Below are 15,111 nucleotides of genomic sequence, written 5' to 3' on the forward strand. Positions count from 1 at the left end.
TGCAATGAAAAGAATAAAATACTTAGGAATATATCTACCTAAAGAAACTAAAGACCTATATATAGAAAACTATAAAACACTGATGAAAGAAATCAAAGAGGACACTAATAGATGGAGAAATATACCATGTTCATGGATTGGAAGAATCAATATAGTGAAAATGAGTATACTACCCAAAGCAATTTACAAATTCAATGCAATCCCTATCAAGCTACCAGCCACATTTTTCACAGAACTAGAACAAATAATTTCAAGATTTGTATGGAAATACAAAAAACCTCGAATAGCCAAAGCAATCTTGAGAAAGAAGAATGGAACTGGAGGAATCAACTTGCCTGACTTCAGGCTGTACTACAAAGCCACAGTCATCAAGACAGTATGGTACTGGCACAAAGACAGACATATAGATCAATGGAACAAAATAGAAAGCCCAGAGATAAATCCACACACATATGGACACCTTATCTTTGACAAAGGAGGCAAGAATATACAATGGAGTAAAGACAATCTCTTTAACAAGTGGTGCTGGGAAAACTGGTCAACCACTTGTAAAAGAATGAAACTAGATCACTTTCTAACACCGCACACAAAAATAAACTCAAAATGGATTAAAGATCTAAATGTAAGATCAGAAACTATAAAACTCCTAGAGGAGAACATAGGCAAAACACTCTCTGACATAAATCACAGCAGGATCCTCTATGATCCACCTCCCAGAATTCTGGAAATAAAAGCAAAAATAAACAAATGGGATCTAATTAAAATTAAAAGCTTCTGCACAACAAAGGAAACTATAAGCAAGGTGAAAAGACAGCCTTCTGAATGGGAGAAAATAATAGCAAATGAAGCAACTGACAAACAACTAATCTCAAAAATATACAAGCAACTTATGCAGCTCAATTCCAGAAAAATAAACGACCCAATCAAAAAATGGGCCAAAGAACTAAATAGACATTTCTCCAAAGAAGACATACGGATGGCTAACAAACACATGAAAAGATGCTCAACATCACTCATTATTAGAGAAATGCAAATCAAAACCACAATGAGGTACCACTTCACACCAGTCAGAATGTCTGCGATCCAAAAATCTGCAAGCAATAAATGCTGGAGAGGGTGTGGAGAAAAGGGAACCCTCCTACACTGTTGGTGGGAATGCAAACTAGTACAGCCACTATGGAGAACAGTGTGGAGATTCCTTAAAAAATTGCAAATAGAACTCCCTTATGACCCAGCAATCCCACTTCTGGGCATACACACCGAGGAAACCAGAATTGAAAGAGACACATGTACCCCAATGTTCATCGCAGCACTGTTTATAATAGCCAGGACATGAAAAGCCATCTTTAGATTCAATACAATCCCTATCAAAACTTCAATGGCATCTTTTACAGAGGAAAAAAAAAAATGCAACAATTTGTATAGAACACAAAAGGTCCAAAATAGTCAAAACAATCTTGACAAAGAAGAATAAAGCTGGAGGCATCATGTTTCCTGATTTCAAACTATATTAAAAAGCTTTAGTAACAACATAGTGTGGTATTAACACAAAACAGACACAAAGACCAATGGAACAAAATCAGGAGCCCAGAAAAACCCCCCACGCATTCAGTCAGCAAGGGATCAAGTTGATAAGGGAACCAAAGAAAATCAGTGGGGAAAAGATAGTGTCTTCAACAAACGGTGTTGAGAAAACTGAATATACACTTGCCAAAGAATGAAAATGGACCTCTATCTTATACCACTCACAATAACTAATCTTAATTGGATTAAATGCTTAATGTAAGACTTGAAACCATTAAACTCCTAGAAGAAAACTTCGGGAAAAAGCTCCTTGATATTGGTCTTGGAAATGATTTTTTTGTATGTGATATCAGAAACAAATGCAAAAATAAATTATTGGGACTTGATTAAGCAAGCATCTACAAAGTAAAAAAAAAAAAAGATCCACAAAATGAAAAGGCAACATAATAGAATAAGAAAAAACATTTATACATCATTTATCTGATATAGGGTTATTACGCAAAACATACAAGAAACTCATTCTACTCAACAGCAAAAAAACCCTCAAACAACTCAACTTTTAAAAATGGGCAAAGGAACTCAATAGATATTTTTTCTCAAAGAAGATATACAAATGACTAACAGTTCCATAAAAAGGTGCTTAACATCATTAATCATTGGGGAAATACAAATAAAAACCTAAGATATCACTCTACACCTAGTAGAATGGTTATTATAAGCAAGACCAAGAGATAAACAAGTGCTGGCAAGGACCGAAAAAGAGGGAAGCCCTGTGCACTGTTGAAAGAAATGTAGATTGGTACAGCCACTATGGAAAACAGTATAGTGGTTATGCAAAAAATTAAAAGCAGAACAAGCATATGATCCAGCAACCCCACTTCTGGGTATATAGCTGAAGATAATGAAATTGGTATCTCAAAGAGATATTTATATCCCCATGTTCACTGCAGCATTATTTACAATAGTCAATACATGTAAGTAACCTAAGTATCTGCCAATGAGTGAATGGATATACAAAATATGATACATATAAAAATAAATGCAATAGTACTTGTTTGTAAAAATGAAGGAAAGTCAGCCATCTGTGACAACAACATAGATCAACCCCATCAGCATTACACAATGGAATCATTTATACATGGACTCTTAAAAACAAAACAAAACAGAACTCAGAAACAAGAGTAGATTGGGGCTGCTAGGGGTGGGGGGAGATGAGGTTGGGGAAATGGTACAAATTTCCAGTTTTAAGATACATAAGCTCTAAGGATCTAATGTACAGCATAGTGACTATAGTTAATAATACTATATTGTACACCTGAAAGTTACTAAGAGAACAGAGCTTACAAGGTCTCACCACACAAACACACACACAGAGTAGCTATCGGAGGTGATGGATGTGTTAACTAACATTATGGTATTCATTTACAGTATATACACACATCAAATCATCACACTGTATAGCTTTAACTTGCATAATGTTTTACGTCAATTGTATCTCAATATACTCAGGAAAATAAAAATAGGAGACAATTATATCCTGATTTTCATGATGACATGCTGTATACTTAAAGAAAATCAATTGAAAACTAGGGGAAAAAAAAGAATCTAGAAAGGTAACTAGTTATATATAGTAAGTGTAGGGAATCAATGACTCTCCTTGTCGGGGTCCAGCCCTGGTGGGTCCAGGGTAATTAGAAGCGGGGACGGAGTCGGCGATTAAAGAGAGATTAATTAGAAATTTAAAGAGAGATTAGAGAAGAATAATGTAGTGAAAAAACAGAGGAGAAAAGAAGCTGCTATTCCTCGGTTTACCCAGAAAGCTAATAAAGTCTCAAGACAAGAAACTTGCACCGTCTACGCAGGCCACCGGCACCCGCTTGAATAGCGGAGGGTGCCCTGCCTTGGGCTCCCTCTCGTGTGGGTCTTAGAACCCAGGGCAAATAAGTAGACACAGTGAGCCTCCACGCTCCAGATGGGAATTCAGCCAGAAAAGGGAGAAAAGAACGACATGGGGGAGCCAAGCATCGGTACCAGACCCACAACTTTATTTTCAAAAGCAGCTTATATACCCCCAGTTGTACATACAGAAATAATGCAATATGCAGAGTTATGCAGGGGCAGCAGTCCTGACCCTTATTGAGACCAGGCTTTCCTCTTGCATACCTTCCCGTATACAAAAGGTCTCAGGTGGTTTACATTATCTTCTGGCCAAGAGGCCAGTTAACATTTTTATGGCTCTCTTCCTAGATAAATATTTATCAACCAGAAAACTCTTTTTCCCTTGAAGTGTTTCTTCTTTAATCTGCATCACCCTCTGTATTAAATAAAGTTACATCCCTGTAGAACAAAGGTGCAGCAGGTTATAACAAAGAAGGTACTTAACTCAAAGATCTATGTTGCTACTTGTTTTTTTTTTAATATATCAAAAAATAAAAGATATGAAAACTTGGCAGCAAGTACTGGCTCAACCAATGAAACCCTTAATCAATCCTATTCTAATGATTTTGACTCCTCGGAAGCCCCTACATTCCTAGGATGTTTTAAGCTTCCTGTGCCTCTCATGGTCGGGAGGCTGCAAACAATCACATGCGCAGCTGTAAGAGTCTGGCAGGCAGGCTAGAAAGCCATCAGAGGGGTTTTTGGATTGAAACACTCTTATTATGTCCAGGAGACTTATTATCTAAAAGTTCTAAATTAACTTTTTCCAGAAAAAGGTGGTGAGGGGACAGCCCCCTGTTAATGTCAGAAAAGTAGGCAAAAAGCACAATGCAGTAAGGCAGGCAGACTCTGGTTTTGGGGCAGATGCACGAGCAGATTCAGTGAGGCTCCCTTAAGGCCGGACTCGCTTTTGCCTGTTGGACCCCTTAACCTCATGACCTTTGCCACGGGTGGGACTCCTCGTGCTGGCTCCTGGCATCTCCTTACAAGCGAAGCACAGTTTAAAAAAAATAGAAATAAATCCATTTAATAAGAAAAACAGAAGAAAAGTAAATAACTCAAACAAATCCAGATATCTGGAAGACATGTAATTTGTTTTCAGAATAGTCAATATTTGAAGACTGCTGATTCTCCTAAATTAATACATTATTTTAATAAGATTATGATGAAAATACTAGTAAGAATTTTTTTATTTTGAGAATTAAAAGATGATACCAAAGCTCATATGGCTAATAGCACGTCATTACCTTGAAATATTTTGAGAAGAAAGAAGTAAAAAAGGCATCAGTCATTCCAGATGTTAAAAACATTTTAAAGGTATAGTAATCAAAGACTTTATTTCTAGAGAAGAAACAGACAAAAAGAAAATGTATAATGAGAATTCTGAAATATACTACAATATATATAAGATTTGGATATATGGTAGGGGTGACATTTTAAGAAATGGTTCCTTCAATCAAAGCTGCTGGAATATAAGCAAAATTTCAGGTGATTTAAAGACTGAAACACAAAAAAATTTATAAAATAATTCTGGGAGTGGTAGATAGGCAGAGCATATAAGATTTTTATGGCAGTGAAATATTATGGGTGATACTATGGATGGTGAACACACGGCATTATACATTTTTTTCAAATCTGTAGAATATACAATACCAAGAGTGAACCCTAATGTAAACTGTAGACTCTAGATGATAATGATGTGTCAATAGGTGCATCAATTGTAACAAATATACCCTGTTTTGGGATATTGACAATGGGAGGCCAAGAATGTTTGGGGTCAGGGAGTTTATGGAAAATCTCTGTACCTTCCTCTCAGTTTTGTTGTGAAACTAAAACTGCTGGTTATAAAAAATTAAGCCATAAAGGTGGGAAACATAAAATGATGTCGCATATTTCATAATCTTGGACATAAATTCCAGAAGCTGTAATAGAAAACAATGATAAACTGACTAAAACAAAAAATTTCAGTGTGAGAAAAAGAAACTACCATAAATCAAGTTGAAGGACAAAATTAAATGACAAACTAATGTTCAATTTCAGAGAAGGTGATGGCACCCCACTCCAGTACTCTTGCCTGGAAAACCCCATGGACGGAGGAGCCTGGTAGGCTGCAGTCCATGGGATCCCGAAGAGTCAGACACGACTGAGTAACTTTACTTTCACTTTTCACTTTCATGTGTTGGAGAAGAAAATGGCAACCCACTCCAGTGTTCTCGCCTGGAGAATCCCAGGGACGGGGGAGCCTGGTGGGCTGCTGCCCATGGGGTCGCACAGAGTTGGGCATGACTGAAGTGACTTAGCAGTAGCAATGTTCAATTTAAACAACTGAAATGCATAAAATATACATATTTTATTAGCATTCAAAGAGCTCTTAGAAATCAGTAAGAGACTGATAATAGTAGAAAAGCCACTAGCAAAGAACAAAGAATACGCTGTGTTTATATAAAGAAAAGGTATAGAAAAATATATGCATGTGTTTGTATGCATATCTATGTCACATGTATGTGCATACATGCACTTGTATATGAATAGATTTCTGAAATGACATTTTGAAAAGCTAACAGAAGTTACTTGTGGGAAGTAGAAACAGGATGGTTTCAAATTTTACTTTTTATTTCATACCTTTTCATGCTCTATGTTTCTTATCTTAAAAATCATGAGTGTATATTGCTTTTATAATTCAAAACAAAACCTAATAGAAACACATTACTTCTGGAGAACCCCACCAGTAAAATGCTGACTATCCGGAAGTATATTCATTTCTATGGTCCCTCTCCTCATTCACTAACATTACATGTTGAATACTATTATGGTGTTAAAAACATTAAAAAAAAAAAAAAACAGAGAGAGTGGCTTAGTAAAATGCAGTAAAACTAGACATATGGAAGTTTACTAAATAAACACATCACCATTTAACTTATGAACTTTTTTTAATCCTTGAATTGTTTTTGAAATATAGAGCAGAAAATGATTACTGTATTTTCATTTTGGGTCTTTAAAGTCCTAACTAGAGAGTTTTGTCTTTCTCCTCTTTCCTTTTGGGGCTCTGAAATCAATTAAGTTCTGCCTTTCAAGGCCCATCACACTCAGTCTTCTCTCTATCCTCAGCAGTTTTTCTTCCAGGAAACTGGTCTCTCACCCCTCAATCTTAGCTATTAACAAAAAAAGCTGCATCAAAAGCAACTTAATCATTTGCATGCTCAGTAAACAAGCATGCAAACAAGGGACAATGACAGTAATTAATGTAAGGATCTGAGTCTGACCCATTAATAAGAGTAATTTGAGATACAGCAAATTGCATATTGTAGAGAGTATAAGAAGTTTTCCTCAAAGATCCTAGATCAGGATGACACTGCTTCTCCAATAAATTGGGCAACCTAGAAGATACGGACAAATTTCTAGAAACATACAATCTGCCAAGACTAAAGCAAGAGGAACAGATAATTTGAACAGGTTGATCATTAGAAGTGAAATTGAATTTTTAATTTAAAAAAATTCCCAGCAAACAAAAGTATAGGACTGGACAGCTTCAAAGGGAATTCTAATAAGCATATAAAAAAGTTAATAACTATCCTTCTCAAACTATTTCAAAAGACTGAAGAAGATGGAATACTCCCAAATTCATTCTATGAGACCACCATTAGCCTGATAACCAAAACCAGATAAAGACACTAATATAGATATAAAAATCTTCAACAAAATGTTAGCAAACTGAATCCAGTGATATATAAAAAAGATCATGCAGCATGATCAAGTTAGATTACTTCAGGGACACATGGATGGTTCAGTAATCACAAATCAGTCAATGTGACACATCACATTAACAAAAGAAGGATAAAAATCTCATCATCGTCTCAACAGACACAGAAAAAGCATTTGACAAAATTCAACATTCATTCATGATTAAAAACTCATATCAAAGTGGGTACAGAGGGAACATATCTCGATGCAATAAAGGCCATTGATGACGTATGCACAGCTAAAATCATACTCAATGATGAAAACCTGAAAGCCTTTCTTCCAAATTTAGGAATAAGACAAGGATGGCCACTCCCAAGACAAGGATGCCCACTTTTGCTACTTTAACAGTGTTCAAAGTTCTAGTCACAGCAAGTAGACAAGGGGAAAAAAAAAAGGCATCCAAATTGGAAGAGAAGAAGTAAAACCATTACTATTTGAAAATGACATGATACTATCTATGTATCAGTCAGTTCAGTTCAGTTGCTCAGTCGTGTCTGACTCTTTGCAACCCCATGAATCGCAGCATGCCAGGTCTCCCTGTCCATCACCATCTCCCGGAGTTCACTCAGACTCACGTCCATCGAGTCCGTGATGCCATCCAGCCATCTCATCCTTGGTCATCCCCTTCTCCTCCTGTCCCCAATCCCTCCCAGCATCAGAGTCTTTTCCAATGAGTCAACTCTTCACATGAGGTTGCCAAAGGACTGGAGTTTCAGCTTAGCATCATTCCTTCCAAAGAAATCCCAGGGTTGATCTCCTTCAGAATGGACTGGTCGGATCTCCTTGCAGTCCAAGGGACTCTCAAGAGTCTTCTCCAACACCACAGTTCAAAAGCATCAATTCTTCAGCACTCAGCCTTCTTCACCGTCCAATTCTCACATCCATACATGACCACAGGAAAAATCATAGCCTTGACTAGACGGACGTTAGTCGGCAGAGTAATGTCTCTGCTTTTGAATATGCTGTCTAGGTTGGTCATAACTTTTCTTCCGAGGAGTAAGCGTCTTTTAACTTAATGGCTGCAGTTATCATCTGCAGTGATTTTGGAGCCCCCCAAAATAAAGTCTGACACTGTTTCCACTGTTTCCCCATCTATTTGCCATGAAGTGATGGGACCGGATGCCATGATCTTTGTTTTCTGAATGTTGAGCTTTAAGCCAACTTTTTCGCTCTTCTCTTTCACTTTCATCAAGAGGCTTTTAGCTCCTCTTCACTTTCTGCCGTAAGGGTGGTGTCATCTGCATATCTGAGGTTATTGATAAACCCTGAAGTCTCCACTAAAAAAAATACTAGAATATATTCAGCAAAGTTGAAGGGTACACAATATATGGAAATTTGCTTTCTATACACTAATAATGAACCATCAGAGAGAGAAAACTAAAAAAACATTCCTGTTTAAAACTGGATCAAAAAGAACACTTAGGAATAAACTCGACCAAGAAACTGAAAGACCTATAGGCTGAAAACTATAAAGCACTGATGAAAGAAACTGAATAAGATATAAAGAAATGGAAAGATACCCTGTACTCTTGGATTAGAAGAATATCATTAAAGGGGCCATAACTACCCAAAGCAATCTACAGATTTAATGCAATCCCTATCAAAATACCCAAGATATTTTTTTATAGAACTAGATCAAATCATCCTAAAACTCAAATGGAACCATAAAAAACTTTAAATTGCCAAAACAATCTTCAGAAAGGAGAACAAAGCTGGAGTTATCATTTTTTCAGGCTTCAGTTCAGTTCAGTTCAGTTCAGTCGCTCAGTTGTGTCCGACTCTTTGCGACTCCATGAATCGCAACACACCAGGCCTCCCTGTCCATCACCAACTCCTGGAGTTCACTCACACTCAGGTCCATTGAGTCAGGCTTCAGACTATACTTAATCTACAATAATCAAAACAGTATGATACTGACGCAAAACAGACATAAATCAATGGAACCGAATTAAGACCTCAGAAATAAACCCACAAACCTGCAGTCAATTGATCTATGACAAAGAGGCAAGAGTATACAATGGAGAAAAAGACTCTCTTCAATAAGTGGTGGTGGGAAAACTAGAGAGCTACATGAAAAAGAATGAGATTAGAATGAGATTCTTCACACCACATACAAAAAGAAACTTAAGTGAATTAAAGACGTAAATGTAAGACCTAAAACCATAAAACTAGAAGAACGATACTCTGACATAAATTGTAGCAATATTTCTCTTGGATCTGTCTCCTAGGGCAAAAGAAATAAAAGCAAAAATAAACAAATGGGACATTATTACATTTAAAAGCTTTTGCAGCACAAAGCAAACTACATATAAATTGAAAAGACAATCTACAGAATGGGAGAAAATACTTGCCAAAGATATGACTGACAAGAGAGCTAATATCCAAAATAAATAAACAGTTCATAAAACACAGTATCAAAAACATCACCTAATCAAAATCTGGGATAAAGATTGGAACAGACATTTGTGTAAGAAAGATATTCACATGGTGAACAGGTGCATGAAAAGATGCAGAATATGGCCAATTATTAGAGAAATGCAAATCCAGACAAACAGGTATCACCTCACAACTGTCAGAACAGCTGTCATCATGAGTTAGCTCCTAAATGGTAAAAGAACACGTCTATAAGTAAAGTAGAATTATGTCATTTAATTGCCTCCACTATACTGTTCATTCATTTTATTTCAGTAGCTCAGTCATGTCTGATTCTTTGCAATCTGATGAACTGCAGCATGCCAGGCCTCCCTCTCCATCACCAGCTCCTGGAGTTCACTCAAACTCATGTCCATCGAGTCAGTGATGCCATCCAGCCATCTCATCCTCTGTCGTCCCCTTATTCTCCCGCCCTCAATCTTTCTGAGCATCAGAAAGATGCACAAACTCATGCAACTAGTAATTGGCAGAATCAAGATTAACCAGTAGAGATAGGACCGAAACATCAGTGTTTTTAAAAAACTTTCCCAGGGTATGTGTGAAGAACCACCACCTTACTAATCTGATCCATAGTTTGGAAAATCAGATCCCATTCCTGAAATATACAGTCAACTGGTCATTTAACCATGTATTTTGCTTTTATTTTCTCCACAAAGTTTCAACTTTCTTTTAGAAAATTAGATAAAAATATAAGCCAAAGCCTTGAGTTCTTAAGGATTAAGTTCTGGGAAATAGAGAACATCTCTCATTTTTATGCAGTGCAAACTCTCTAGTACCTACCTATGTTTATCTTTTACACCAAATTCAAGGAAAATATTTATCATGAATGGTGTATAACTGAGTTCTTTTTAGCTTATCTTGCAATAGCAATCCTTCTGGATGCTGTCTACAAGCAAGGGCATAATTACAACTTTCTTCATTTAATTCATAAACATTATTCAGTGCCTGTTACATGCAAAGAGTAATTTGAGCAGGTTTTATCTGCAAGAAAAGTATGTTTTGGAAACTTTACATGCTTCATGCAAGAATGGAAAAATATAAGGACCCTACAATAGGATTTTATGTTTTACCTTCCTTCCTTTCAGAAGCTCAAAGAGAAGAAAACATACATAAAATTCTTGCATTGAAGGGCTGAAATAAGAGTACACACCCTGAATAAGTTTCATGACATGTAAAATGTATGAAAATTGTCTGAATACATGGGAAATGAATACAGAAAAGACATGATAAAAATGTACTGATGATCTGTATACCACATGTTGTTGTTCAGCTGCTAAGGCATGTTTGATTCTTTTGTAACCCTATGGATTGCAGGCCACCAGGTTCCACTGTCCATGGGATTTTCCAGGCAAGAATACTGGAATAGGTTACCATTTCCTCCTCCAGGGGATCTTCACAACCCAGGAACTGAACTTGTGCCTCCTTCATTGGCAGGCAGATTCTTTACCACTGAACCACATGGGACGCCCAGAATATATATGTACATAAAAAGACAGTGTTATTGTTGAATTGTGTTCCCCGGAAAGATACATTCAAATCTTAATACTCAACACCTATGAATGTGACCTTATTTTGGAAATAGTGTTTTAGCAATTGCAATCAAACTAAGATCAAGTCATGCTGAATCCAACATGATTGTGTCCTTACAACAAAAGAAGAGACACAGACACACAGGGAGAAAACCATGTGATGAGTGAGGCAGAGATTGGAGTGATAAGTCTATAAACCAGTAAATGCCAAGGAACATCACCATCACAGAAGCTAACAAAAAGGCGTAGAGCAGATTCTCCCCAATGTCATCAAAACAGCACGCCCCTGTGGACAATTCGACTTCAGACTTCCAGTGTCAAGGATTGCGAGATAATATATTTTTGTTAATTTAAACCACCCAGTTTGTGGTATCTCTTACAGAAACGTTAACAGAGAACCAAACTGCCTATTCATTTTTATCTTTCCAGTGAAATATCAAATCAGTTTCTCAGATTAAATAAATACCTGATCAGTGTATATATAAAAGATATTTAATACAAATGAGAAAATTCATATCATTCTGCCTTGCACATGAGATATTTCTCCAAATAACAGTGGTTGATATGAAGTCAAAATTTTAGGGCAGGCAGTGAGTCCATGAATATCCAAGTAAACTTTCTTAAAAAATTTGGAATATACATAGTTTTCATGAGGCTAAAATGTTAACAACAATTTTAAAAAAATACATTTTTAATGATTATTTTTGGATAACTGTATTTTACATGTTTAAAAATAAACTTTAAAATTGCTCACTGGAAAACTTCAATGTGAATAAAATTTACTAGCAGTACAACAAACATGATGCAAAAGAAATTTGGCATGAGTATAATGGATAAATTCATTATTGCTTTAGCAAGAGTTCAGCTTACTATTACGACAAGGAAACCTGTTTACATTCATTTTGCAAAAAGTAGAAAAACTGCATCACCTACTTATTGAATTATACAAGTGTTAGGCAGCTAAGCTATTTACTTACATTATCCGTCCCATTTAACCCTTATAATTATTATTATCAAATTTAAAGATGTACAAATTGAGGGACAAAGACAATCAATAATCTGCCCAAGTTAACCCAGCTGGTGGGGGTGGCAGTTGTGGTTAGTCAATCTGTTCTATGAATTTGTGTTCTTGAATAGCAAGCTTATAAGTCATACCCACTATGTTCTAACTGCCTTTCTAACTACTAAATTTTTTATAAAACATACTTTGCAAATAAACCTTAAAATATGTGAAATGAGTCAGCACTTCTGATTAGAATTATAAATATCTGTGGCTTATTAATGACATGGTCATAAATAGAATGCAATTCAAAGAGAAAAAAAGAGCTGGTTTTTAATATAATGTGGAAGAAAGATAAATTACAGCTATAAGGCATAAGATATGATGCTGTGATTACAGAATAACTGAAGATCAAAATAAGATATGACATGTGGATAAGTTAAAAAATGAAATATCAGAGAAAGAAATTCAACAACAGGTTACTTATATGGAAGCATTGTTCATGGAAACTATTTTCGTTAATTGAGCAATGGGTCAATTTGAAATATTTTCTTAAATAGGTGAATTATATCTACCAAATTAAGAGATTTACATCATGATTAAAATGTAATTCTGAGAAAAGAATTTTTAGAAACAGTCACTGAATAAAAGGGTAAAGAAATATCTCCTTAACTCCTGACAGCTGTTATATTATATTGGTTCACTGAAGAAAGCAATGAAATCTATTTCTTTGAAGATCCTTAAAAAGAGAAGGCATACATTATCAGCAGTTCAGAAAGGTTTAGGTGTCTCTCTGCCAGAAGGCAACCAGCAGATAATCACTTATGGTTCTATAAAGCCTAGTGACTGCATAATAATGCTATTCTTATAAGTATGAGAAAAGGGCAACACAGCTGCTTTTTCTTTTCTTTGGTGATCAGGATTTGCTATCCAAAAAGTTGCAGAATAATTTGAATGTAATTAGATGAAATTTTCCCCAGCAGAAAAGCAAAAATTAATTTTGACTCTAGTTACTGAAAGAAAACTCAGAAGCTCTACACTGGGCTTTTTAAACATTTATGGTCTCCTTCACTTAGAAAGCAGTCCTTTATGTTCAACTTAAAAAGCAAACTCATTTGCTGGATGACCTTAGGCCTATGAGTTGAATTAACACTAAATTAAAAATTCTGAACATCTCTACAGTTTCTTTGTTTGTATAAAATGCTTGGAGAAATTCAATTTTACTGCATTCTACTCAAGTTTTTATGAGTTTACCTTTATTTCATTTCATATTATTTACTTAATCCTTTACTTTTCATGAAAGTGGAGAAGGCAGATTCCTTATATTTATTATTTTTTTCTTTATAATGCAGTCAGTTTCTTTCCAAGCGAATCCCCTTTAGAGGGTAATGCAATTAATTTCAGTTTTAAAGATGGAACCGTGGTCTACAATTCTTGGTCTGCTATTTTTGTAGGAGCAATAAGAGCTGTTGTGAAAGTAATGAAAAGTTCAGTGGGATCTTGGGATGGATGATTGTCACAAAATATAAAGCTGCTAGGGATGTAAAATCACTGCAAATGGTGACTGTAGCTATAAAATTAAAAGATGCTTATTCCTTGGAAGAAAAGCTATGACAAACCTAGTCAGTATTTTAAAAAGCAAAGGCATTACCTCGCTAACAAAGGTCCGTACAGTCAAAGCTATGGTTTTTCCAGTAATCCTGTATGGATGTTAGAGTCAGATGGTAAAGAAGGCTGAATGCCAAAGAATTGATGCTTTTGAACTGTGGTGTTGGAGAGGACTCTTGAGAGTCCTTTGGACAGCAAGGAGATCAAATCAGTCCATCCTAAAGGAAATCAACTCTGAATATTCATTGGAAGGACTGATGCTGAAGCTGAAGCTCCAATACTTTGGTTACCTGATTTGAAGAGCCAAAACATTAGAAAAGACGCTGATGCTCGGAAAGATTGAAGGCAGGAGGAGAAGGGGAAGACAGAGGACAAGATGGCTAGAAGGCATCACAGACTCAATGGACATGAGTTTGAGCAAGCTCTGGGAGATGGTGAAGGAGAGGGAAGCCTGGTGTGCTGCAGTCCACTGGGTCACAAAGAGTCAGACACGACTGAGTGACTAAACAACAACAGGGATGTAAAGGGATGACATCTCAAGATTTTAGAGCACTTTAGAATAGTTGTTTAAAATAAGCAGGAAATGCAGAAATTTCAAAAAATTATGTATGGTATAAAATGAAAGTGAAGTGGCCCAGTCGTGTCTGACTCTTTGAGACCTCACGGACTGTAGCCTACCAACCAGGCTTCTCAGTCCATGGGATTTTCCAGGCAAGAGTACTAGAGTGGGTTGCCATTTCCTTCTCCAAGGGATCTTCCTGACCCGGGTCGGGACCAAACCCGGGTCTCCCGCATTGCAGGCAGACATTTTATCCTCTGAGCCACCAGGGAAGTCCTCTATCAGTTCAGTCGCATCCGACTCTTTGCGATCCCATGAATTGTAGCACGCCAGATCTCCCTGTCCATCACCATCTCCCGGAGTTCACCCAAACTCACATCCATCGAGTCAGTGATGCCATCCGGCCATCTCATCCTCTGTCGTCCCCTCTTCCTCCTGCCCTCAGTCCCTCCCAGCATCAGAGTCTTTTCCAGTGAGTCAACTCATCGCATGAGGTGGCCAAAGTACTGGAGTTTCAGCTTTAGCATCATTCCTTCCAAAGAACACCCAGGGCTGATCTCCTTCAGAATGGACTGGTTGGATCTCCTTGCAGTCCAAGGGACTCTCAAGAGTCTTCTCCAACACCACAGTTCAAAAGCATCAATTCTTTGGCGCTCAGCCTTCTTCACAGTCCAACTCTCACATCCATACATGACCACTGGAAAAACCATAGCCTTGACTAGATGGACCTTTGTTGGCAAAGATACTTTTAAAATAAATAGAAAATAATTCTAACTTCA

General features: G+C 36.7%; 1 protein-coding gene across 49 annotated transcripts in view; it reads right to left on the minus strand.

The window, feature by feature from the left end:
* The window catches only part of MBD5 (methyl-CpG binding domain protein 5), a 479,551-nt gene that overhangs the window by 238,925 nt on the left and 225,515 nt on the right, over positions 1–15,111 (minus strand). The gene's annotated exons all lie outside the window — the stretch shown is intronic.

The sequence above is a fragment of the Ovis aries genome, chromosome 2 (genome assembly GCF_016772045.2).
Source record: "Ovis aries strain OAR_USU_Benz2616 breed Rambouillet chromosome 2, ARS-UI_Ramb_v3.0, whole genome shotgun sequence".
Lineage (NCBI taxonomy): Eukaryota > Metazoa > Chordata > Mammalia > Artiodactyla > Bovidae > Ovis > Ovis aries.